The following is a 25,616-nucleotide window of genomic DNA, read 5'->3' as shown; positions in this document are numbered from 1 at the left end:
ATGACACAATTGTCTCATGGACATTGCAATGTGTGAATGTGTCTCCACAATATGGGATGTTAGCAGTGAATCACACTGAACTAGTATAATAACAGTCACAGTGTGGCAAATTCAACTCAATTTGAGATGTACTTCAGCTCATTTTTCTTTCAGTATTTGTTAAAGAGAACACTCCTAAATATTAATTATATATTTTGGGTTGAACTCTACGGTGGCCCTGAAGTGCAAGTCAACACAGCATTTCAGGAAACACCACAGCATTTCACAAAACACCACAGCATTTCAACTTATACGGAAAGGGTATTCCTTTAAGGAGAACACTTCTTGTTTGTGATTTGACAGAGCCAGTCAGAGAAGCACTGCTGTGATTGGTTGTTTTTGCTGCCAGTCAAGAAATGACGCTTTGTGATTGGTCAGCACCCGACAGCGCAACATGTCCCAAAACATCAGCCCTGTTAGCACACAGAGCTCACAGCTCCTCATATTTGTTCAGAAACTGGACAAAAATTAAATATGAACAAACCACAGACAGACTGTCTGTGTCATGGTGAATCCAGTCGCTGCTTTATTTATGTCTGTATGCCGTTGTTGTGAGTTTGGACGGAGCAGCTACAGGTTGGTTTATCCTGATCGATCCGATCTCCATTCAGAAAACACGCATTTTAAAAGGTTTTCCGCCTGCCGTCTTGTCTGCAGACCTGTCATAGCATTAATTCATAGTTTTTACTAACTGGTATCACTAGGCTATGTTGTTACTTCGGCATCATTTTTTAAACGTGTATTACAATTAAATCACGGTAAAATATCTTCATTTTGTTTTAGTCTACCATAGTATTTACATGGATATAAGCCCCAAATATTCGCATCGCTCTGATCGCTCGAGTTTCAGGTTTCACCGCGGCTGTCAGCTGTGTTCACTCCTGTCATTCAAAAAAGACGCGCTGGAGAGGGGGCGGGGCTTATAGAGAGGCAGCAGCTGCGGGACAGTAGCCTAGAAGTGATCCTTCGTTAGCGTGAAGAGTCTGCTACGCTTAATGCGCTCCGCAGTACCTGAGCGAGCTCCACTAGCAATTTTGGCCCTTGGACAAATGTAGTTGGTGATCCTTGCGTAGTGTTTTGTGAAATGCTGTGGTGTTTCCTGAAATGCTGTTTTGACTTGCACTTCAGGGCCACCGTAGACCTCAATACAAGGCCGTTTCTCAATCTCGAGGATTCTGGCTTCCAAGCCAATATTTCAAGGATGCTACGTCATCGAGTGCCGCCGAAGGACTGTTCCAATCTCCAGCATACTTGGAATTCCACCGAGGCCGCGTCCTTGGTTTGGGGGACATTTCGAGGCTGCACATGGGTAGACTTCGCGTCCTTAAAATCCCCACAATGCTTTGCGCACGGACCAATTTCAAAAACCCTTGCGGAGAATTGTTGAACCGACGCAGCATACATTTAAATGTAAGTATGTAGTGGCGTAGAACATGTAAATATGTTACTTTGTTACATTTGTTTGTTATCATCAAAAATGTGTTCGGTGAATGTAAAGCAAGTTCATAATTAGATAGACATCGTGAGGTATTTATTTTCGGTACAGTTTATGTTGAAACCGTTAGAGAGAGTGGCACACTTGTTAGCCTGTTCCATTCTACTTCGTTTTCCGAAGCCGTGGCTTGGAAGTATACTTGCTTCGTTTCTGAAGGAAGTGACTTGGAAGTACGCGACTACCAAGCTAGCATTCTCGCGATTGAGAAACACCCCGAGTGTCTTAATTTACCTAAGAGTGAAAATGGTGCCCCCTGCTGACAGTTGTGTGTAAAATAAGCTTTACTGGTAAACTGAAGGTTGTGTCAACTTCATCACTGCAGTAGACAGATTTGTGTCTCTAGTTGTCTTTATTGAAATACTCTGTATCGAGTGAGATGTCTTACATGGATCCCAGATGTATCTACGACTATAACTCACTGGACCAATGTACTTTCTGTGTAATGTTTATCTAATTGAGTCAGGATGTGACATGCACCAAACAATATTTATATTTGCTTGGAAGGAGTGTGGGTTAGGTTTAAAGGGAAGTAGTGTTTTCAGGCTTTGTGAAAATATGACTGTTTTGTACATATTGCACATTGTATGATCAGCAGAGAAGTGGGTCTTGTTGCAGGAGTATAGCTTAGGGAGTTCCTTCTGATATTTTGATACTTTTCTGCAGTTTAAATTATTGTTGTTCCTTTACAACGTTGTCAATCACCTCCTTCCATCTAAGGCTTCCCCTAATAACTGACCCTCAGTGCTTCATTTAATTTACCCTACATGAGTCTGCTCTGATGCAACAGCAGCCTCCATGACACTGAGACACACTGCTGCTGAGCGCTGAAATATTAAACATCCATCCACACCTCTGACAGAGAGAGAAACAGGGAGAGAGAGTTGAGGACTTGAACTCCTTTCTCTCCCACATCTCTTCCCCTGTTCTGCAACTCACACTCACACATGCCAGTCTGTTGCTAAGCAACTGTAAAATAAAGCGGTCGACTCTGAAGTCAGAGAGAGAGAGAGAGAGTACCGCAATCCACTACTGTTTGTTTGGCTCTGTGCATGATCCCACCTCAGCTCTGTACCATCTGTGGATCTGCAAGGACTTCTGGTTCTCCGTCACCCGACCAATCAGCGGCCGGCTGTAGGGGGTGGGGGTAGTGTAGTGTAGGCGGGCCCAGCGGTTCCCTAGGTTACCTGTTTGATTGACGTTCAGCCTCCTGCAGCGGAGCGCGCGGCAGTGTATCACCGATGCTCCTGTATCCGCCCTCGGAGACTGTGGAGAAATCTGGAGGAGACAGAGAGAAAAACACCAGAGCACGAGGAATGCTAATTATTTAAAGTCCTTCGCTCTCTTCACCGGAAAGATGAAAGCTGGAGCGCTGGAGCAAGCTGGCTGAAGGGAGAGGAAAAGATTCCTGAAGAAGGGGGGATTTGTTGGTAAGAGAAGCCCCTCATCACTTTTCTCTGTCTTGGCTTTAACAGTCACCTGTGTTGTGAATTATGGGATAAAAGGTTCATTTGTTATTTTACATCAGATGAAAATATGTGTGGGTTGTACAGAAAAGGTTTTCTGCATGCTGCGTGGCTGTAGAGGAGGTTACTGTATATGCCTGTTTTACAGTATGCAAAGGCTTTAGCTGAGTCAAGAGCTGCTGGTCTATATGGAATTATTGGAGCCTCAGTGATTAAAATGACACCCTACATAAGGGCTTTGTCAGTCATTTCGTGGCTAAAGTTACAGCTGAGGCAAGGATTTCTGGGCTTGCCTACTGTATCTGCATAGGAGGGGGAGTATTAATTACATAATGCTCCATCTCTACTCCAGTATCAGGGCTGTGCAGCATCATGCTGTCACTAGTTCAGAAAAGCTTCATTGCCTTGGACATTTGGAAACTCTGTGTTTTCTACTGTAACCTATAGACGTAGAGGCTGTTCTTAGTGTGGAGGAATCCATCAATCTGCATGTATATGTCACTGAATGTCACAGGATTTGCAGCAATGTATTAGTGTGACAGATGTCGGGGCTAACAAGTGGGCAGCTGAAAAACTCTTCTTGTGTGTTACAATCTAAAGGATTATAAAATGAGACAAGACACATGTTGTGTGTTGGATTGAAATCGCCCTCAGGATTTATCTGTGCACATCAGGTGACTTGGCTTTCTGCTCGGCCGCTCTCATGCCGAGAGTCTTCTGGCCGACCACCTGAGATTGCCTCGAACACTTTTAGGATGTTTTAAATCAGGTGTGAAAAGTTTTATCTGCTGGAAGTCTTTTGTTTTGTTGTAATGCTGGGATTTGGGATTTGGGGGTTGAACTAGGGATAAAATCTGACCCGATATCTAAAAATGTCATTCAGGGACAAAGAGATTTTGACAGTCGAGGTACCCTGTGTAAGGGAACACATTGTATTATTTGACTTTTGAATGGAGACCATCCTTTGGTTATATATAGTTACAGATGCAAAATGACAGATTGTGGTTTTGTACTTTTGTGAAGGCATAACAAAACAAAAAAAGTGTAGTGAAGTCTTTGGATGAATATTCAAACGTTTAGATCCTAATGTAGTTCGATACAATTCATACAAATGAATACAACAAATAATATTCAGAAACATTTCATTTAGTAAATTAGATGTGACATTTCCTGACTTATTTTACCAGTTGAATCCTGGATACAGCAGTACAATTCCCTGATATACTTTTCATTAATTGGGTTATGCTTATCATCAAAGTCCTCATCAGTATGTCATGTTTTATAGATCTAAAATGTGTGCATAGATAGAACAGCCTTGTTGAACATATGTTTTTGAAAAGGATGTCGTGCTCCCCCTGCCCATGTTCGACACACTTCCAACCATCTTGATGTAACTGACTCACTCTGCTCACAAAACTCTGCTCCATCTTGTCAACTAGAAGATAACTGACCAACATGGCAGCCTTCAGGATTTCTGAATTTGAAGTAGGTAAACCAAATGGATTCTGTATACAGTTAACATGTTTATGACACAGCGACTAAAGTTCTGCTATCAGTCCACACACGGATTCAGACTATCGCTGCAGATATAAATCTACAGAATAAATCAGTTTAGCCAGCAGCTCAGATAGAGGCTGCAGGTTTTCCGGTTTGCTATCAGTGAGAGATATTAAGATATTCTATAGCATTACAGCAGCTACAGTCGGAGGTGCTCAGGTCTCTCAAGCTACTGCCTACCTGCCTGCGTAGGAGGTAACATCTCACCTTCACAGCTCTGTCAGATACAAAGCGTTGGGATCCGTTCAGCTTCATTAGACTGCATGAAGAGCAGAGAAAGGGGAGGGGGGGGAGTAGGAGCCAGATTTGAGCCCACAACATCACAAGTACATGGTATTCACCTGAGCCCACGGATTCACTGGGATGCCCCACAGCTAAGAGATTCTTCTAGCCAAGTGCACAGTCACATAGTGATTAAATCCTTAAATCCTGCCTCAAATCTCTCCTGACTGGTAAACGTTTCAATCATGTTTCAGCACAGCCTGAAAGATCATAGCAAGACAGTGTATCAGTGTCTGTTGCACGGTGTCAGCAGGAAATGCTAAACTAATTAATAGCAAATTCAATTGCAAGCGTATGCTGAAATAACATGTCTGAATACTACGATTAGACATCTTATAATTGAAACAATATTAAATCAATAGTGCGCTCATACTGGGGCTATGTAATGTTTCTGAAATCTCCCACAGGAAATGAAATATAGAAGAAATATGTATTATTCCCAATACAATCATAAACAGTCACACACATTTGTTATCAGTGCCCAGACTGAGAAAATGCATTTCTAATCCCTCAGTTAAACCCAACTTTAACTAAACTGTATGCCAAATCCAGTTTTGTGTTAAAATGAGGAAATGCATGATTTAAATGTCCTGTGTACATTCTAAATATGAAGCTAAAACCAATGTATGAACAGGATAGCTAGGATAGCTGTTCCCACTGTTGTATAAGCTAATTGCCTGCTGGCAACAAAAACCTTCAATTTGTACCTTAATCTGGGCCAATTTATACTTCCAGAATACATTTTTAAGTGTTAAAATAATTAACAAATCCTGTATCAAAACAATACCCTTTATTTCACTGTAAAATAGGGTTGCTTGTGCATCATTTGATACATTTACATGTTTAAAAATAATGCACCTTCACATCTAGATAATTCAGATGTAGTGGTGCAGTAAATGAAAACATGTCAATGTTGGAACAAGCAGATGAACACATTATGTAATGTAGTGGTTTCATCTAATGTGTGAATCCTAGGCTGTGGTATATGGATTCCCTCTGAGCAGATTCCTGTGTGGAGGATGTGGTGGGTTTTTGTTTCTGAGTTTCACAGTCTTTCTCAAGCATTTTTGACACGATGACTCCTACAGGCTTCAGCCTGAAAAGTAAATCCAATGCGGAAGTGCCCTGAACGTGCCTCCTTTCTAATAATCTTTCTGATTGTATAGAAGTCTTTGAGAGAATGATCCTACTCCTCACTTGATTTGTTGCCTCAGTAAACATATTCTTTACAATATTTTTGTCTTGACTAGTAAAATAGACAATAAAGCCGGATATGCTTTAGGGCTGTACCACAGCATTTTCCAGTTTGGGTGCTCTCCATGTTCTCGTCTTACAACTTGAACATTTTCATAGTGTAATATATTTAGTATATTAAAGATAATTGTAACATTGTCTTTGCCTAAAGATGCTACACCCTCACGTGTCACTTCTTCTAATTCCAAAAAGCCAAGATGGTGGCTTCAAAACCATTGTCCACAAACCAATAGGTGACGTTGTGGTGACTACTTCCTTTTCTTTTATACAGTATATGTGTATCCCCAACCATATCACACTCATGCAGCACTCTTTAGTTTTAACATCCTACAAACAATTGTAGTTGCTAAGCAATATCATCCAATAGTCAGCATATAGTTGCCTGGCAACATGTGCCTATTGAACGTCCTTATTTGGCTTCAGCAGTTTAATTGCTAATAGGAAATGATGGTGTCAAGCTGGGCTGTGTCAATAGACTGTGAAGCAGTTTGGGATATTTTAACTACTAAGTTGAGGGTATTTTCATTTGATCTATCAGCCTGAGGAGTAAGTGTGTTGTTTGTAACTGCAGCTGATATCATCCCACAAATCTACAACAAATAATTATCCCACCATAAGTCACATCAGTAATCATGAATGCAACATGTCCCTGATAAATCCTCAGTAATTACAAAGGGTAAACTGTCCTTCCTCTCTTTGTTGGAGAACTGTCAATTTGAAGATTGACGATTTCTGAAAAGAGTCTCTGGGCAGGTTGTGCTCTGATTGAAACTGGAGGTCAGGGACTAGCTCTTCATTAGGAGGAGGGATATGATTCTACTGCTGAGGACAACTTACATTGGTACACAGGTGTTTTCACTTTTGGCTGATTAGACCTCTCAGGAGTTATGAGACATGTCTCTGCCAAAAACAAGTGGTTCAACAGCTCTATTGACATCACTCTGACATTATATATGTTTTATGATACATGCAGAAGTGAAGAAAAATAAGATTACCAATCAGCGCCCAGTTTCAGGGTCACTTTCACACCTTCATTGCTTAATGGGCAGCTTATGTAGCACTGTACTGTTGTTAATGTTATTAGCAATACCTTAGCGGTTTGGTTGGTGTGAAACAGGCCTATTTGGGGATTTTTAAGTCATTTCCAGTAGTCCTCTTTGTATACAATGGGATGGAACTTATCCATTTGTACAAAAGGCTATTTAAGGGTTCTCAAAATACTTAGTGTTGTATGTTTTGTTTGTTATGGAGTAATTGTGGGACTATTGCAGTTTGAAACAGCAGTAACTGTTGATTAAAACCCCTTGACTTGAGAGAAAACAGCATGATTTATGATTTGAGGACACAGACACCAAAGGCATAAACTAAGACAAGAGCTTCACTGACACCTCACTCACTCCACTCTTGCAACTGTTATAAAGTAATAAACCATTTTATGGATCTATTATGGGGATCAGCAAGTTGCAAGCACTGGAAAACCCAAAGAGAGGTGTAGTTAGAATAAGAGACAATATACAGGATGTAAACAAATCAAACTAAAGTAGGTCCAGTTTCAACTGGGGAATCCTGACCTATTAACTGATATACAAGCAGAGAGTTAGAAAACAACTTGTGGTCGTGAATGCAGTGTAGAAAGATATTTCTTACATAGTCTGATGTGTGTGTGTTTCTTGTCTATCTGTGTAGTTACTGTATGGTTGCATCATTCCCAGTAGGATTTTGAAATGGTGAGAAATACGGGGATATTTACCTCATCTGACACATAACAGAGTTCAATTACAAGCTTTAAACTATGATTAACAATATAAAGGCATTTTAACCCGTGATTCCCCAACAAAAACCCATCATCGTTGTCTCCCCTGCAGCTTCAGATAAGCATTGCCTGTGACAAGTGTGAAAAAGTGATCAATCTCGCATATATGAAATTATCTTTGCCTGTAGGCATCTTTGAACACATTTTGTGTCCACCCCTTTAGAAAAATGTTAGGACCAATTTCCACTTCAGACAACATATCATTACAAAGCATTAATACTAAAGTAAAGTTGAGTAGTGTGTGTCCTTAATTGCTGTCCGCTGCTTATTGCATGTGCATGTGTTAGTGTCACATGAAGGTAAGAACTGGTGCCTCTCCATCAGGGGACAACATGCTCACCTTACTTCATGAGGCTGAATCCTGTTGTGAGTCATGTTGTGCTAATTGTACTCCAGGGCAGACATAATACAACAGGCTCTGGAACAAAGGACTGTTGTGTTTACAGCCTTTCTGATTATTTTTATTTTCAAATGTCACAACAACAAACAAACCAGAAGTCCGCCTACAAACAGTTTCTAATATTTAACAATGAATATACATCTGATCTAGAGGAAAGATATATTGGGGGGGAAAGGAAACTGTTGAGCATCATATATTAAATAGACTAACTGTATGTTAATTAAATAGCAATTCCTCTTGTGATGGACGATTGGTGACGGTGGAGACAATTAAACGCCGTCTGTTCAGAATCAATACATTTTGTATCAGGACAAGCCATCAAAACACTTCACCGAAGATCTAAAAATAAAGCAGCAGAGGTGGAAATCTACTTGACGTGTGTCTCTGCATCTTATATCTGCCAACAGAAAACCAACGACGAGATACAGACATGCCGCATCACATTTCATGACAATCCATCTTGATCTATTTCTTTTTTGTGATACAGTATGGTCTAGTTTCAAAATGTACTTAAAGCTGTTAGACATTTCTTCATTTGGAAATAAATCAGTACTACTAGTAAATCAGGAGCTCTTACATGTTCGTCTTTTGAATTTATGGCTTGGAAAACCAATGAGGTCTTATCAATCCATCATCTTTATTTTGGTTTAAGATAAGATTTATGAAATCCTTACTCCTCCTCTCCCCCATTGATGTTGGTATTCCCTTTGTGATGGCCTTTCCTTTTGTGTCTTTCTTTCCTTCCTTCTGTTTTCATTTGAGTCCTTCTTTACCCCCCTTCTAGTTTCCTCACCTCCTCTCTACTCTCCTTTTCTTTCTGTTCATGTTGTCTTCTACATCCCCTTTTTTGTTTCCTCATCATGTCTCCTTTCCTTTCTGGTTTGTCTCCTTTCTTCTCATGTCTGTTTGTTTTGTTACATTTCCTTTTTCCTCATATTTGATAGCAAACATGGCAAATCAAATGAACCGATGGATTCTCATCCCCGATCCTTTCCTCTCTCTCATTTCACTCCATTTCTCCTCTCACCTCTCCTTTCCATCCTTTCTCACCCCTTCCCACTCGTCCCTCTCTTGTGTCTTTCTCTCCTCTCCTTTCCTCTTTCTCCTCTCCTATGATTAGCTGCAGCTCTGTATGTTACCATAGCACCCGAGAAAGAGAGAAAGTCAACCCACACAGAGTCTCCTGCCTAACACTCTTTCTCTTCCTCTCTCTGCCATTGTGTCTTTCCTCTCGATGTCTCCATCTACCTCACGTCTTTCTCCCTTTCCTCCCTCCTCCTCAGCTTTATGCCATTATCTTTATTTTGTTTTGTTATATTGCTTACATCTCATGGGGAATGTAGTGTTCACCCGAGTGAGTGTGTGCACAGGCTTATAGATGTTTGGTTATGAACATTCAGATATGTTCTGCCCAGCATGACAACTCCACCTCACTGTCTGCCCACACACACAGGATGCCCATGCCCATGCCCATGCACATGCACGCACACACACACACACACCACACACACACACACCACACACACACACACACACACACACACACCACACACACACACACACACACACACACACACACACACACACACACACACACACACACACACACACACCACACCACACACACAGACACACACACGCACACACACACACACACTCCCTAAACAATTGAGACGGTTGCAAACCAGAGCACACCACTAATGTCAACATCTTCTCTTCCTTCCTTTGTTTGTTTGTCTCTAATTCTTTCTGACTAGTTGAGCATCTGTAAATGCTAACAGAGGATTCATTGCTAATTTGTGTGCGTCATTGTTTGTGTGTGTATTTGAGAGAAAAAGAGAGTGAGTCACCTGACAGCTAACCATTAGCCAATTAGATGTGGCGTTTGGGTTAGCAAGTGCAGCACGACAGCCTGTGGTTCTTACATGTTAAGACCAGTTTACGTGGACCACTATAAACTATGAACTGTCATGTTTGCATGACTCATTTTTCATAGCCCAAAATCCCCAAATATATATAGGCTTCCTTACTTGTGAAAAATACAACAGCCTCAATCTTAAAGAAGAATCCACGTATCCATCAAAATAGGTTTTAACAGGGTTTAGGTGAGTACTACAGCATAGGCACGTTTTATAAAGCTTTTTGTAGAACCAGAGGAAGCTGCACACATGTCCTCAAGTTATGTCACTCCTTAGAGGTCTCTTTAACTAACATTGGAGTGAAAGGAAAGGGAGGAAAACAGTTGGGAGGACAAGGAGGATTAGAAGAAGGACATGAGGGAAGAGAGAGGAAACCAGCCTGCGTTGGCAGACCGTTTTCTTGTACTTCCAGTGATCTCTCTGAATACCATCTGCTGACTGCTCCATTCACTATTTACTGTATTAAATAATCTATGTGGCCTGACAATCAGCAGGATGCTCCACTGCTGATTAATCATGGTTGGTTGGTATAATTAAAGGCGTAAAGTGAGGTTTGTATTCAGCTTACCTCCCAAGACACGTTTTATGTATAATTGAATACTTTTATTTAGTCAAAGGACATTTATGAATATGGTTTTCAAAATATGTGTATGTCTCTTTACGTCCATGAAGTTGGATTCCTTGTTTGTAGCAGTATTCATTTACTTCACTGCCTGTTGGCACATAAATGCCACCTGTAGCTAACAGTACCTTCATCTGAGGGGTTTTTCATTTTGCTCTTGATCATTCGGAGCAATAAGTGGATGATCAGCTCCGTGTACTATACAATGCTGTTTCAAAATATCAAATATTTCTAATAATAATATATTTCTTTGGTTTTAATAAGATATACAAAACATTTATTTAACTTTCTCAGGTACCTTTTATTTTGTTTATTTTTCTTTAAGTCTTTTTTAGCCTTAGCACTAAATGCAGTGACACATCCTGGATAGAGTCAACTCAACCCTTTTGCAGAGGTTTTTGTTGCTGGGTTTTTAACAGCACGAAAAAAACCGTGTTGTGAGGCAGCGTGGGCTGTCCTTGGTCACAGTGTTAATGGAGTTTTGCTCAGTTCAGCACAAACAACGCAACAGGTGTGTGTAGGTAGGGACACAATATGTGTAATCAAATACAGAAGCTAAGTTGAAATCACAGCTGCAGTGTTGAAATGTGCTATTGTGTTTAAAGTTATGTGCATGTATTGAGTGTGTGAGCTAGTAGTTAGGTGTTAATGGTCACAGATTTCAAAAGGTTATAAAAACGGCTTCAGAATTCAGCTAAAAGGAACAGTGGGTGATTAGTATGGACAGTCAAGAATCATGGGGATAAGTGTTGGGTGAAACGTATTCATATTTAACACTGCTGTGAATTCATATGTTAATTAGTTTGTTAGTAAATGATCGTGGAGAAGTATAAAAGGTTTGATCATTGTGACAGATTAAAGGCTTACAACGTTTTGTGTGTGTGTGTGTGCGTTTGTTCCTGTGCGTGCAGCAGGTGGAGCCCTGTATCCAGTGTTGAATATCACACTGATCAAATATATGTGTGTGTGTGTGTGTGTATGTTATCACATTATTGTGACTCACCACTAGGGTTGGGAACCGAAACTCGGTTCCAGATGAGAACCGATAAGAAAATGCCGGGTACCGGGTACCCATACAAAATACACAATTTCGGTTCTGCTTAACGGTTCCTAAACGCGGTAGACCCTGTATTCCAGCGGGTCCGTCTGCACCGCGGTGCTGCGGTGACCCGGTGGAATACAGGGCGGACCTGGAGAATCACAGAACGGCCGGTCGTCAGCGGGCCGTTGACGGCCGGCTCGGTACGTTGACGGCCGGCACCACCCTTCATTTTTTAAAACGGCATCATATAAATTGCGCTGACAGGCGACAGAGGTCCACAGTTGCCCCGCAGCGATGCTCCACCGCCCTCCCGTAGACATTTCACGAGCTCAGTCACTTCATAACACCAAAGATAGGTCGCGGTAAACGCTCTGAAGAGAGGCTCCACTACACTAAAAAAGAAAAAGAAAAGGCAAAGTGTAATGCCTGTTAATAGCTTGCCACAGGCATAGCTCAGTTAAAATAAAGCACAGCTATTGTGCAATACATTTGTATTGCATGTATATTTTTTAGTAACAATTTCAGTTAAAGCTTTTAAGAATAAATATATTTTTGTTATCTAAACGTTTGACCTCTTTATTTTACAATTTTGGAATCGAAACGGGGAATCGATAAGAACCGGAATCGATAAGCAGAACCGGAATCGAAATCGGAATCGATAAATTTCAAACGATACCCATCCCTACTCACCACTCATATGGGATACATGTATAGGGTCTCCACTGGGTTAAGCCCCTGTCACACTGTCCCGAAATTGACACACGATAAAGGAAATGTTCAAATTCGGCTGTGATCGTAGCAACATCGGGCCATTCGTGAGGGCATCCACTGCAGCGGGTAGCCCCGTTTAAGCGTCCTTAACCGTCCTCAAGCGGCCAGGCCGGTTTTTGGTGGCGTTTCCATATAGCCTAGTACCGGCCAGCGGGTACTTTTTCCCTCTTTTTCCGGCCTCATAAAATCGTGGTTCCCTCAGACCAGGGCCAGGGCTGAACTAGTGACGTCAACACTCTCGACTGCTGATTGGTCAGAGAGAATCGTCACAAGATTGCGCACGAGTTCATCCCTAGCGTCGCATATATATCTAGAAGCAAGCTTTCAGCATTTTTATACACAGCATTTTGTAAACGGAGGAGCTACAAAAATAGCTACTTCTAAGAAAAGCACACCGTGGTCGACCGAGGAGGTGACGACGTTCCTTCATCTCATTGGGGATAATAAAATCCAGCGGGAGCTTGACGGAACAACTCGAAATGTGAAGCCGATCGCCCCGCCTACACTGCGTTGCTAGCCCAGGTCCTAAACTGTAATGGAAATGCGCCACGGCCTGGGCCGGCCAGCGAGGACGCTTAGGGACGCTTAAACTGGGCTACCCCGCTGCAGTGGAAACGCGCCATAAGCCATCGTATGACCGCCGGTGGAGTTTCTCAGGCTCCGGCAGCAACTTCGTGAGCGGCAACTTCGTAAGGCACTCGTGAGGGCATCTTGTCAAATCGTGTCATCTTCGTGTTATCATCAGTGCATTCACCCTCACTCTGATCGGGGCGAATGCCCGATGGCACCGATGATAACAAGATGCCCTCACGATGGCCTTACGAAGGGCAAAATTGACACACGAATTCAACACGAAAATGAACCTTCGCAAGGTCCTTCGGCAATTTTTTGGCATGCCAAAGATTTTGCCACCGCTCACAAAGTTGCTGCCGGACCCTGAGAAACTCCACCGGCGGTCATACGAAGGCTTAAGATGCCCTCACGAATGGCCCGATGTTGCTACGATCAGAGCCGAATTTGAACATTTCCTTTATCGTGTGTCCATCGGGTTGTTTTATTGCACAACAAAATCATGTAAATATATTATGTAAATAACCCAATTTGTGTTCTGTGAAACTAAAAAGGATATAATATATTATTTTGAAGGACAGTTGACAGGAAGTTGTTGTTGTTATGGAAACAACATTACGGAGAAAACGTAATATTTTCTACATATAACGACGGATAAAGTAAAGAACAAAGTCTGAAGATATCAGTACAGTATCATAGTACTGTAACATAATTGTTTTTGGTACTTTCATTGCAGTTGTATGTCTTAAATGTAATGTAAATGTTGCCTTCTTGTGTGGTTCGGGGCCATCTTCGTGCGAAATTCACAATTCCATATTCGTGTGTCCATCGGGTGTCAATTTCGGGACAGTGTAACAGGGGCTTTACCCCTGGCTTTGAATTAAAAATAAAAGTTTAAGAGTCTCAAGAGTAGGAAGGGGGAAACTTTGGGTCTAGCTATTTACAGACTTAAAGTTGTATGTTTAATAATGTACTCATACAATATCATCACAAGGTACTAAAACAAGTGTATATGGCAGAAATTGTGATAGGAATGGATGAGGGAAAGAGACACTCCATACTTTTTTACATTTTTACTTAGCAAGGGTAAAGCAAGTATATATTGGTTCTATGAATATGACAACATACAAAACAATACCTTAAAAATGGAACATAATAAAAACCATGGTCCATGCATCAACAGAATAATTAGAAATACACCTTTAGTATATAACGCATATAAAGGACACATGGTAGGGAAAGGCCGAATTTAGCAGTCCTTTATAGGAGATAGGATCACAATATAATATACAACAGAACAGTAAATATAAAGTCTATAAGAAGACCATTTCCACCACAATGGAAGTGTTGTCATTTCAGACAGTCGGACAAAGCTTGAATACTTATAGACTGTAAAACAATCATCCAAATCACCAGTATAATGGCCATGACAATTACATATGTATTCCTGCATATTTTCTGATTTAATTGTTCGTATGCGTCTCTGTCTCAGTGGCATTTCTACATTATTTAAATATGGAATGAAAGTGACCTTTTCATAATTTAAGCACAACTCATTTGTGCAATTGATTAATCTGTGAATCAGGTGATAGATAAAACTTCCCCTCCTCTCTTCATCATACTCCTTTCTTCTGTGCTCCGCTCATTAGTTTCCATGGTAACAGAGTGTTGCTGAGCTGGTAGTCAGGCTGCCCACTCAGCCCGCAAAGCACACACACACACACTCATTCACACATAGATACTCTCACACATGGTCACGCAAATATGTATTACAGTTGCATTGACTCAAGGACACATAATTCACAATGACACACACACACACAATGACACACACACACACACACACACACACACACACACACACACACACACACACACACACACACACACACACACACACACACACACACACACACACACAACATTCATACAAGTGCTTAGTGCTTTCACACCAAGCACTTATTTACCTCATTAGGAACAGTTAAGTCAGTAGTGACATCATTGCAGATAAGAAAACGATATCACGTTTGCAATCACACATGTGTTTAACCTATTTGGTTAACAGGAGGATAGAAATCAGAGAACAAAACTCAGTCAGATATGATGTGTACGGGATAGCTAGCCCACTCAGAGCGCTGCAGAGACAAAGATAGATACAGAAATACCAAAGTAGGTTAGAGCAAAGCATTCTGGGATGGCAGGATACCCCCTGGGCTTCTGCAAGAGGCTCTCTTTCTTTCTCCCTCTCACTGCTTCAAGCTCTGACTCTTTCTTTCTTTTACTTTTGTGTGTGCATGTTTTTCCTTTTTTGCTCTATTCCCCATTTCATTTAAAAAATAAAAATGCTCTCTCTGTTTCGCCCTTTTTCTGCATCAAGTCATTAAATGATGCTTGATTTCATGTGCAGGAAAGAGAACGTGAGAAAACGAGGTAAACCCTCAAAGGATATCAGATAGGAAAATGGAGCAAATACTCAGAAGTTGTATTCATATAGTTGTTAGCTTCTAGCTTTCTTCCTTCCCTGCTGTATCACGTTAATTCGGCTGTGTTGTTTGTATTGTTCCTTGTTCCATTTGTTACCACTGCGCAGAGTCAAGACAAACATATCCCTTGAAATAGTGAAAGATATGATGTTTTATTCATCTCTAATATTTCATTGGTAGGTGCTTTCATCCTGACAAATCAACCTGTTGTTAGCTGTTTTTACTTGTTATTTTACTGTCAAAATGTGTAAGGTCACAGGTGGAGTAACTTTACAAATTGTATTCACTATAGTATTGTACATTTGAGGTGATTCACTCCAGTATTTCCATTTCATGCTAATTAACACAACCACTCCACATTTAAGAGAGAGTTATCTTTGATAACTTTATTCTCTAGTTGTTTTTGCAGTTTCACATTATTAATATAAACTATTATCCGTGTAATAAATGATAATGCATTATCATAAATTAGGCCTACTTGCATTAAATATAATAGTTGAAATTCCCTCTTTCTTTACCGGCTGTTACATTAGTGATACTCAAACCTGAATGATACGCCTTTCACAGTGCCAACCTTCTCTGGCCTTTATAAATCTTGTCTATATTACACCTATTTATAACAATTTTGAAACTCCTCCTAAACCCAACATTCTTGTTTGAGGAGCCGGATTTATCAAAAGTGCCTTTATTATTCCTTAACAGTGCTACAAAGTGGCTAAGATACAGGAGCTTTATTATGTTACATTGATTATATGTAACTGCTTCATCTCCAGTGAAAACGATTTGTTTGGATTTAATCTACCTTTAGACTCAGTTTTTCCTTCAAATAATCAAAATCCACACAAGTTACTAGCCGTTGAGACAGTTGAAAGGGTAAGGGATGCAAAAGAGTTAATATGCCCAAAACAATCGTTGGAAAAACAAGTGTTCAAATGAGGGTTGGGATGAAGTTGAAGCTTATTGAAAAAAATATTATTTTTTTATTTTTTTCCGGAATAGTTGGCAAGTTTTAGCCAGTTTAATGTGGATCTAAGTGGGGAACTTCAGAATAACCTATAAACAAATGATTGGTGGATTTCCATTAACCTTTAAACAAAATGGGCCAAAGTATCCAAACATCAAATTGTTTGTTTTTTTCATGTCTTTTTTTCTTTTGCCACCGTTAGCATGGGTCAACATGTATCAACACACTGTAAAATGTTTGGCTGTAAAATTACAGTAAATTACTGGCTACTAGTTGCATGGATTTCACAGTAATGTACTGTAAATATTTCACAGTAATTGACTGTAAATATTTCACAGTAATTGACTGTAAATATTTCACAGTAATTTACTGTAGATATTTTACAGTAAATTAGAATAAAAGTACAACTAAATACTGTGACTTTACAGTTGCCATGCCCATGGAATTACTGTGATATAGCAGTACAGAGCTGTGGTATTATGGTACCTTGCTGTACATAAATTACAGTAATTACCTGTATGTTCACACTATTACTGTAGAAGTAATGCAACACAGTAGCCAGTAATTTACTGTAAATATACAAATCTAAATAATACGATAATATATTGTAAATTTGACTGGGATTGTACCATAACTACACAATTCAATCAGCTCAATCAACAAAGAAAAACAAAGAAAATGCCCATTTTAACTTTTTATTACTCCATTGAAGTGCAAAGTACATTTCACAGTGTCTTGGACATGTTGTTACGGCCCCAACCTCTACTCCGCGGTATGGCTCGTGCTGAGACCCGCAACATGAAAGAATACACGCAATAACCGGTAACGAGCATTTATTGATAATCAGCCGTTTGCTCACACAAGCGAAATGGGAAACAAAAAGAGGTCTGGAGGAGTGGCCAAAAGAAACAAACAGAAGGAGGGAACCCGAGCCAGCCACACCACGGGCCGTAGGACCCAGAGCTCCCCCGCCTAACCAGAAATAAAATATAAACCCTATGGGAAACAAAATAAAGCCGCGAAAACTGGACTACCAGGTCCTCCAGGCTAAACATAAACACATCTGCAAAAATTTGGCCTACAGCTCAAAATGGCAAAGAGGTATTCTAAGGACAGTGTCTCCGGCGTTAGGATAGGCGAGACATCCTTCTCCTCCAGCTTCTCTTTATATATACACACGGCTGAGTAGAATTTGGAACACCTGGGCAGAGGCAGAGCCAGGGGCAGACCAGGTGCACCTGGGCAGAGGCGGAAACAGAAAACAAGGAGGGGAGCACTTAACACATGTCTACACAGACATCCACTCAAAGTCAACCATTTTTCTGAAGAATGTGCTGACATGGGGGTTTAAATTGCCATGCCTCTTTTTGGCTTTCGAGTCCATCTCAGGATTAATGCCCAGGAAGCACCTGAAAACAATAAGCCAAGACAACTATTTCAATTTTACATAGATGTATATGTTGCCTCATTTATTTTAAGGCACATGCAGTGGTGCCCCTTTCAATTTAAGTAAAACCTGCACCAAAGAAATACATTTGTATTTAAAGCTAAGCAAGAGCGATAAAAGCAAGAAAATCACTTAATTTGTTGTGTTATCACAGAGGATGGTCTGAATACAGTATTGTACTGTGAAATAATACAGTAACATGTTGTGAAATCCTGGTAATCATTGATCCTGTACATTCACAGTAATTAACTGTGCCTGCATTGATTTCACTGTGAAATTCTAAATTACAGTGTTATATTGTGAACATTACAGGTAAAGACTGTACAGTGGTAAAACAGTAATTTATTGTAAAATATTACAGCTAAATATTGTGAAATCATGGTAATATTTTACAGTGCACCTCACTGCAGTTTAATTAAGAAGTAACATCCACCCTTCACTTCCTGGTTTCAGTCACTGATTCATTCAATTAAACTTAATTAATCCGCCCTTTTCTTCCTCTTCTTTGTTATCGTCAGCAGATTGTAGGGAAACAATTCAAACACAGACATGAACAGAGAGAAAGGAAAGAGAAATGGCGTAGAGAGAGGAGAAGCTCACTGGTTGGCAGATCTGTTAGGAAATCTGTGAGTAGTTGAAGCGTTGTTGGCTTGATCCCCAGCGCCTGACCGTGCCCACTACAACGTTTTGAATTATAATGAAACTCCTGAGGGATATGTTTGATATTCCTCGCCAAAGGAGGCTTAATTATTAACAGGTTTCATAAGCGTAAGCCATTAATAAACAACATCTCCCTTCCTGACTGTCAAGCAACCTGTCAATAAACATCTTTAATGATGCATTTAAGGCTTAGTTAACCAGGGAAGCGTTTTAAATCTGGTTCACCACATTTAGAATTATTTTCTTATTTCAGGTTGTCAGATGTTTTGCTGATGGTTGCCTGAGCCAAGGCTGTATTGTTACCATCCCACCACCACTGCATGACTTCCATGGCTGCCTAAGTGAGTGAGGACTCAGTATGACACCACACTATCATTACCAGGTGTTGGTAATGTACTTCAGAGTAAATCTATAAATTCACTCTATTGAGAACAAGAATAAAGGGAAGGGAAGAGTGTCGAAAGGAGAGGAAAGAGGATATGAGAGGAAAGGAAAGGAAAGGAAAAAAGAAGGGAGAAGGGAGAAGAGGTGAGAGTAAAAGTACAGAAACAAGAGAGTAGAAGAGGAGCAAAGGGAGTATGTGACCATTATCTAATTAAAGAGAAGGGATAAGGAAAGAAGAGTAGAAAGGAAGGGGGACATCAAATGAAAAGAGTTACAGAGAGTATGGGCCCTTTGTAAGTTTCACCGCCCAGGGCTACACTCTCAAGCATCCTTGCTGACGTGGCTCTTGCCCTCCCACCTCCTCTTCCTTCTCTCAGTCTCCACTCCCCCTCTTTAATCCCTCCCATAGGCAGGGACATGTAGATGATGGGATGTATGGATTGATTACTTTCTCTCCTCATCCCGTCTCATCACCCCAACAATGCGTGAGAAGAAAGCATGTGGCTCTTTGCCTCACATTTGCGAGTGTGTGTCAGGGTCTCTATGGAGATTGTGTGTTTCTCTGTGTCAGCGTCCCAGAAAAGGCGGACCTCAGGGAGTTGTGCTCCACTTTCCCTCCTTTATTAATTCACCCTTCGCTCCCACTGTGTTTGCCAGGATGGACGGGATGGAAGGAGAGAGAGAAGGAGGGTGTAAGAGAAAAAAGGAAAATAAGTGAAAGAGTTAAAAAGAGAGACGAGACACTCATTTTAGTTTTTTCTCTCATTCATTAAATACAGTTTATCAAGTCAAAAAAGGAATGGTTTACTTTGTGTTCGGACTTTTATACCCACTGAACATTTTGGTTATTTTAAAAGAAAGCCAATTGCACCACCAATCAGTTATGACATCCAAAAGGAGGCACTGGCTTTGTTTCACAGATAAGAACAGGGTGAGGCGGCCAACAGACTGTGGGTGGGCAGGGGAGTCAGTTCTCTGAGAGAAAAATAGTCTGCAGGAGCTTTTTGAAACTGGGGAGGACCACAGGACAATTTCCTTCCATTCATTTGTCTTATTCAGTGTAAAATCTCTGAAGCATTGAGGAGGTTTTGAAGAAAGGATGATGCTTTCTTCTCTGCCGTACTCCAGCTCTGTCAAAATGCAATGGCTTGTTAATTGATTTTATTTGAAAACTGATTTGTTTATGAGGGATTTCATATTTACCTGCAGGGGTAAACGTATGTCTCTAAAGGCTTAATCTGAGCCCTGTTAATATACAGCCTTTTACCCTTTGATTGCATTAATTGTTCACAAATGCAAAGTGTTAGTTCAGAAAGCACAGTCAGAAATCTCAGCCTATTACTGTCACATTACTATGACATACTGTATCACTGTCTGACGCGTTCACCTTGTGGAACATCGTAGATCATTATTACAATTAATGTTTTCGTAGCTCAACATTAAACCCTCAGCAAAAACCACATAACTATGGCACTACACTTACTGACTTACTACATTCTATATAGTTAAAACAATTGGACAAATACAAAAATTGGTACCGAGGTGAGCTGATTCAGCTCAAAACACATTTTCAGACTGATCGATATCATTTGACATTCTGCACTAACCAATGCCTGGGAGAACATTTGTATTTTGAAACTGCAGCTGGGCCCATTTTCCAATTTGTATTATATTCTGTGCTACTAGTCACTAGAAGAAGGATCCCTCTCTTTTTCTCCTGCCATACAAACTGGCTCACAGTGTTAAATTGGGCGGAAATACACTCAGTTTTAATAAATGATAAGGATGATGTATCACAAGTTTAACAGAAACTCTAACTCTCACCTAACATACTCCAGGCAATGTCGCAAAGTGCTTCAAATCACAAGGTTAACCAGCATGAATTTAAAAGTTCAGCACTCAAAAAATCAAATCAATCAAAATCAAACTCAAATGTCTTGCCAGATTTAAAATTATTTTAATTAAAGGAAAAGTATTGTACCTAAGTCACAAACATAAAAACACATTGGGGTAAATGTGTAATTTTACAAAACACTTATTGTAGTTACAAATCCACACATTGTTTTTTACGAGAGATAGTACCTCAATAAGTCCATCACTGTGATACTTCCTGTTGAAGCCTACTATTATAACATTAAATATGAAGATAATATGAATATCAAAAATGATGGAAACATTTCAAAGTTGTATGAAAACAGTTGATGCCATAAGTCAAGCTAATTAGATAAATAACTGGGCTCACTCAAGCATTCAAAGATATCTCTCGTGCAAACCCGCTTCAAATAAACATCCACCAGCTGGAGGGATGAAGACAGCTGAGCTTGTGAGTCATGTACATCAACTTCATTCCAGCTGGTATGATTGGCTGAAAAGAGTGAGAAGAGATGCGTAAATATAGAAAAATAATTGATTTAGAAATTCATTTAAATGATAGAGCAGACTAAAACTACTTCTTGTAAGCATCACTAAATGGTCATCTTATTGTACATTATGATTATACTGTAGATTGTGCAGTGGCACAATCAGCATCTGGCTACGGTGATTCATTATCATAGACTGCTTATACAATACATTACCAACAAGTGATAATAAAGGAAATGGGTGGTAACTGAGTCATTAACCTAGAAAGAGTGAGAGTATATTTTTGGCTGCAAGGAGGCTTTTGTTTTGAAAGGGGAAGAATGATTGACAAGTGTGGAATTGCATGTTGGAAAATAGAAGCTGAGAATAAACTCTGTCTTGACAATACAGTATATTTATAAACAATACTTGTATGTGTGCTGGTATCTAGGCCTCTCTCTCAAAACATAATGATACATTCGACTCAGGCCTTTGTCTCCATAACGAACCTCTCTATGACTCATGCATCGCCATGGTGACGAACATCCCCACATTATTGGATGTCATTTGGATTGTTTGGACAGACAAACTGACACAAATGCAGGCAGAAGGCTGCTGTTATCTCACTGATGGTTCTCACTGTTCATCGCAGCTTCTGTGAAAAATATTTTGTACATTACCGAGCAATTCTTCCATTTAATTTGTGGTCTCTAGAGATTTATTGAGGTGTTAATCGACTGTAAACAAGGAAGAATGATGCAGAGGTTTTGTGTTGAGGGCACAAGAAGTCACAGTGCTCCTCACATTAGTCACCATGTGTGAAGGGAAACAAGATGTGTGTAGTTTGTGTTGTAGCTCACATTAAACTTATGTAAATAGTCTCGCTTTGAGAACATTCTTAATATGAATCCATTTAAACTCTTTTAGAGGCACTTTGCATAACTGTTGGTGAGTTTTCAACTACCACTGTCATATCCAGAGCGCATGTGTGTGTACGTGTGCTCATGCCTGCACTGAAAAAATTGCAATATTTGTGAAACCCCTAACCATTTTAATATATTCAGTTAATAAACAATGCAATATTTAAAATACAATTGACGATTACGTTGTAAATATAAGACACCTTAAATAAGACATCTTATAAGTGGTAAAAACTCAAAGTAATGTTAAACTAGAAAATGCATTTCCTGCTGAAAATGTGTGCGAATGCTGTAAACTGTGTATATTTGTTGCTGAATTTAGCTGAAAATGCAGAAAAAGCTGCATATGTTATTAGTTGAATGGTCTCTGTAGCTGCTTTTAGCTACAAAAACCAAGTAAGTGTGTTGCTGAACTTAGCGGAGAAATGCAGAAAAGTGAAATGATTTGAATCAAAATTGTTACAGCTCAAATGCATTGCAATGACTTTGTTGAAAACTTGAAAGTGAACTGTCAAACTGGAAGAGTAGGAAAAATATTGAATAAGCTTAATATTTAATAGAAAATGTTTAAAAAAGGTATAAACAACTAAATCTATAGCCTAAATGTCCTGAAATAGCTGAATAGTTTAAGAGTTGAATGGTTTCTGTAGCTGAAAGTAGGCTGAAGGAGTTAGATATTAAATGTAAGTAGTAGTGAATGAATGTGTATTAAGAAGAGAAAAGAAAGTAAAAACGCTTTGAAAAGCAGCAGAATATTTTAACTGCAAACATTTGAACTAAAACCATACGTCACCAATAATGTATAACATATGTGGAACATGTTGAAGTCAGTATTAAGTCTCCATCAGACAGAAAATAATATTTGTGCTTGAGGTGACGACGTTATCAAACCCCTGTGTGTGTAAGCCCAGAGCTCAAAGGTTACCATGGTGACGACGTTATCAAACACCTGTGTGTGTTAGAGCCCAGAGATCAAAGGTTACCATGGTGATGTGCAGTGATCAGTGAGAGGAGAGCCTTTCCATTGTTCTGAATGAGAGATAAACCTCTTACATTTCTAACTATAGTTTAAAAACGGTAGCTGCTATCGGTAAAATGTCAATGCGTGGAGGATGTCAGGACCCTGACGAGCATCTGAGTCTGCTTTTTGTGTACTTTCGGGTCAATAATGTGGCATTTTTGGCAGATTTACTAAAGGTGTGCAGCTGCTGCTCTGAGGAAAGATCAGGCTGAATTTACAATGGGTCTTAATGGAGACATGTTGAAAGTTCTTGTCACTTCATGCCCTCAAGAGACATTTTGTTTAAATGTTCGGCTTAATCTTGTTTTATTTTTCAATGTAGGAGAGGTTTTCCTACGTTTTTCATGAAAAATGATGTCCAAGGAGTATAGGGTTTGGGAATTATGGCAGGTTTAAAAAAAGTTTTTACGGCGAATTTCAAGCTCTCCTCCACTCTAGCTGTGACATCACGCACTCTAAGCCTTAACGAGCTGCGCAATACACACTAATGTTAAAATCTGAAGAAGGCCTCTTTACCAACCTCCAAACTAAGTTAAATTCGGTCTATATGCTGTAAAATGTATTATCTCTTCGATTTACACACGGCATCTATTGCACGTCTGTCCGTGCTGGGAGAGGGATCCCTCCTCTGTTGCTCTCCCTGAGGTTTCTCCCATTTTTCCCCTTAAACTGTGGGTTTTCTCTGGAAGTTTTTCCTTGTACGATGTGAGGGTCTAAGGATAGAGGGTGTCGTTTTTCTCATACTGATATTCTGAACAATCTGTGCTGTTGTATTTGCTGTAAAGTGTCTCTACTGTAGGCTATTTTTATTTTATGTACAGCACTTTGGCTCGACCAAAAATCGTTTATAAATGTGCTATATAAATAAAACTTGATTTGATTTGATTTGAAATATCTCAAAAAGTGTAAAAGATATCAAATATCTGAATACAATTTTAATAGCTGAATGTTTTGTGATCATTTTAAAGTTTGAATGAAGTCTCTAGCTGAAGGTATGTGGAAGGAGTATAGCATTTGGCGCATAGTATAGGTAAAAGAGGATTTGAAGGTACAGGTACTATGTAACAAAATGATTTCTCTGCATTTGACCCATCCTAGTGTTAGGAGCAGTGGGCTGCCATTATGAACGGCGCCCGGGGAGCAGTGTAGGCAACGGTGCCTTGCTCACGGACACCTCTGTAGCACTTGGTCTTGCCGAGACTTGCCACCACCGCCCTAGCTGAAAGTATGCTGAAGTTATTGAGAGGCAAACTTTGGGTTGAAATAATAATAAGAAGAAGATGCGGAAGAATAAAGATTAGAAGAACTATAGTGGAATTCTGTAAACAGCATTTGCACTAATTACAAATGTAAATTACTAAATGATATATGCTCACAATATGACGTCCAGCCCAATAAAAAAAGAAGTAACTTTGCATTTCATTTAATGTTAAAAAATAAAAAATTCTGAGGAAAAATTGTGAAACATTATGATTAATTTAGGTATTATTATTATTATTAACATTTAGATTGACTTTTAGTGTAACAGACCCAGACAAGGCTTATATTCGCAATGATAACTCAGTGTTAGATCTATAAATAATAGAAAACGATCATAGTCTAAGGAGTGTGCTAACAGAAGACTGATAATAGAAATCACACGATGCAGGGGCAGAAAATCAGTCGTAAAATATTTTATTCCACTCTTTAATAAAGCTGCGATCGTCTTCCTTCAGTGCCAAGAAATACCCTTAGTTATTATGTGACAAAGCATCAACCCGAGATTGTAGAACTGAGATTTTATGCATGCTTAATTTGAGCTGATTGTGTTAATGAAGATGAGAGACAAGTATTTTCTATTTTAAGTGACAAAGGAAAGTGGGTTCAAGTCATCACAAAGCACAAAGCTTTTAGTTTGGGGGTTGCTAAATTATAATATATCAAGATTGGTACTGTTAATGTTTTGACAGTTCACTAGACTTTGTTTTTGTTTCCATAAATAAAAAGTGTTTAATTCCTGCAAAATTTGACTCTGTTGGTGTCTGTGTTTATACATGTTTGTCAAAGAGAATGCTATCTCCAAGCACCATTGCTAAAGTAGCATTACAGAAATGTAAAACGGTGGCCTGAAATGGAAAAACAATTCAATTAGGTAACTGGAAAGTTGAAATGTTCTATTCCAATCTTTATT

The 25,616-nt window shown here is 39.7% G+C and overlaps 1 protein-coding gene across 1 annotated transcript in view; it reads left to right on the top strand.

Moving 5' to 3' along the window:
- The first annotated feature begins 2,560 nt into the window (after positions 1-2,560).
- lrrc7 (leucine rich repeat containing 7) overlaps positions 2,561-25,616 on the top strand; it is a 133,888-nt gene continuing 110,832 nt past the window's right edge. Inside the window, exon 1 of the mRNA XM_034210120.1 lies at positions 2,561-2,961. The gene's annotated coding sequence lies outside the window, so the exon portion shown is untranslated. The remainder of the gene's footprint in view (positions 2,962-25,616) is intronic.

This window comes from Gymnodraco acuticeps, unplaced genomic scaffold (genome assembly GCF_902827175.1).
Source record: "Gymnodraco acuticeps unplaced genomic scaffold, fGymAcu1.1, whole genome shotgun sequence".
NCBI classification, from domain to species: domain Eukaryota; kingdom Metazoa; phylum Chordata; class Actinopteri; order Perciformes; family Bathydraconidae; genus Gymnodraco; species Gymnodraco acuticeps.
This window is presented reverse-complemented; position numbering and strand designations above follow the sequence as displayed.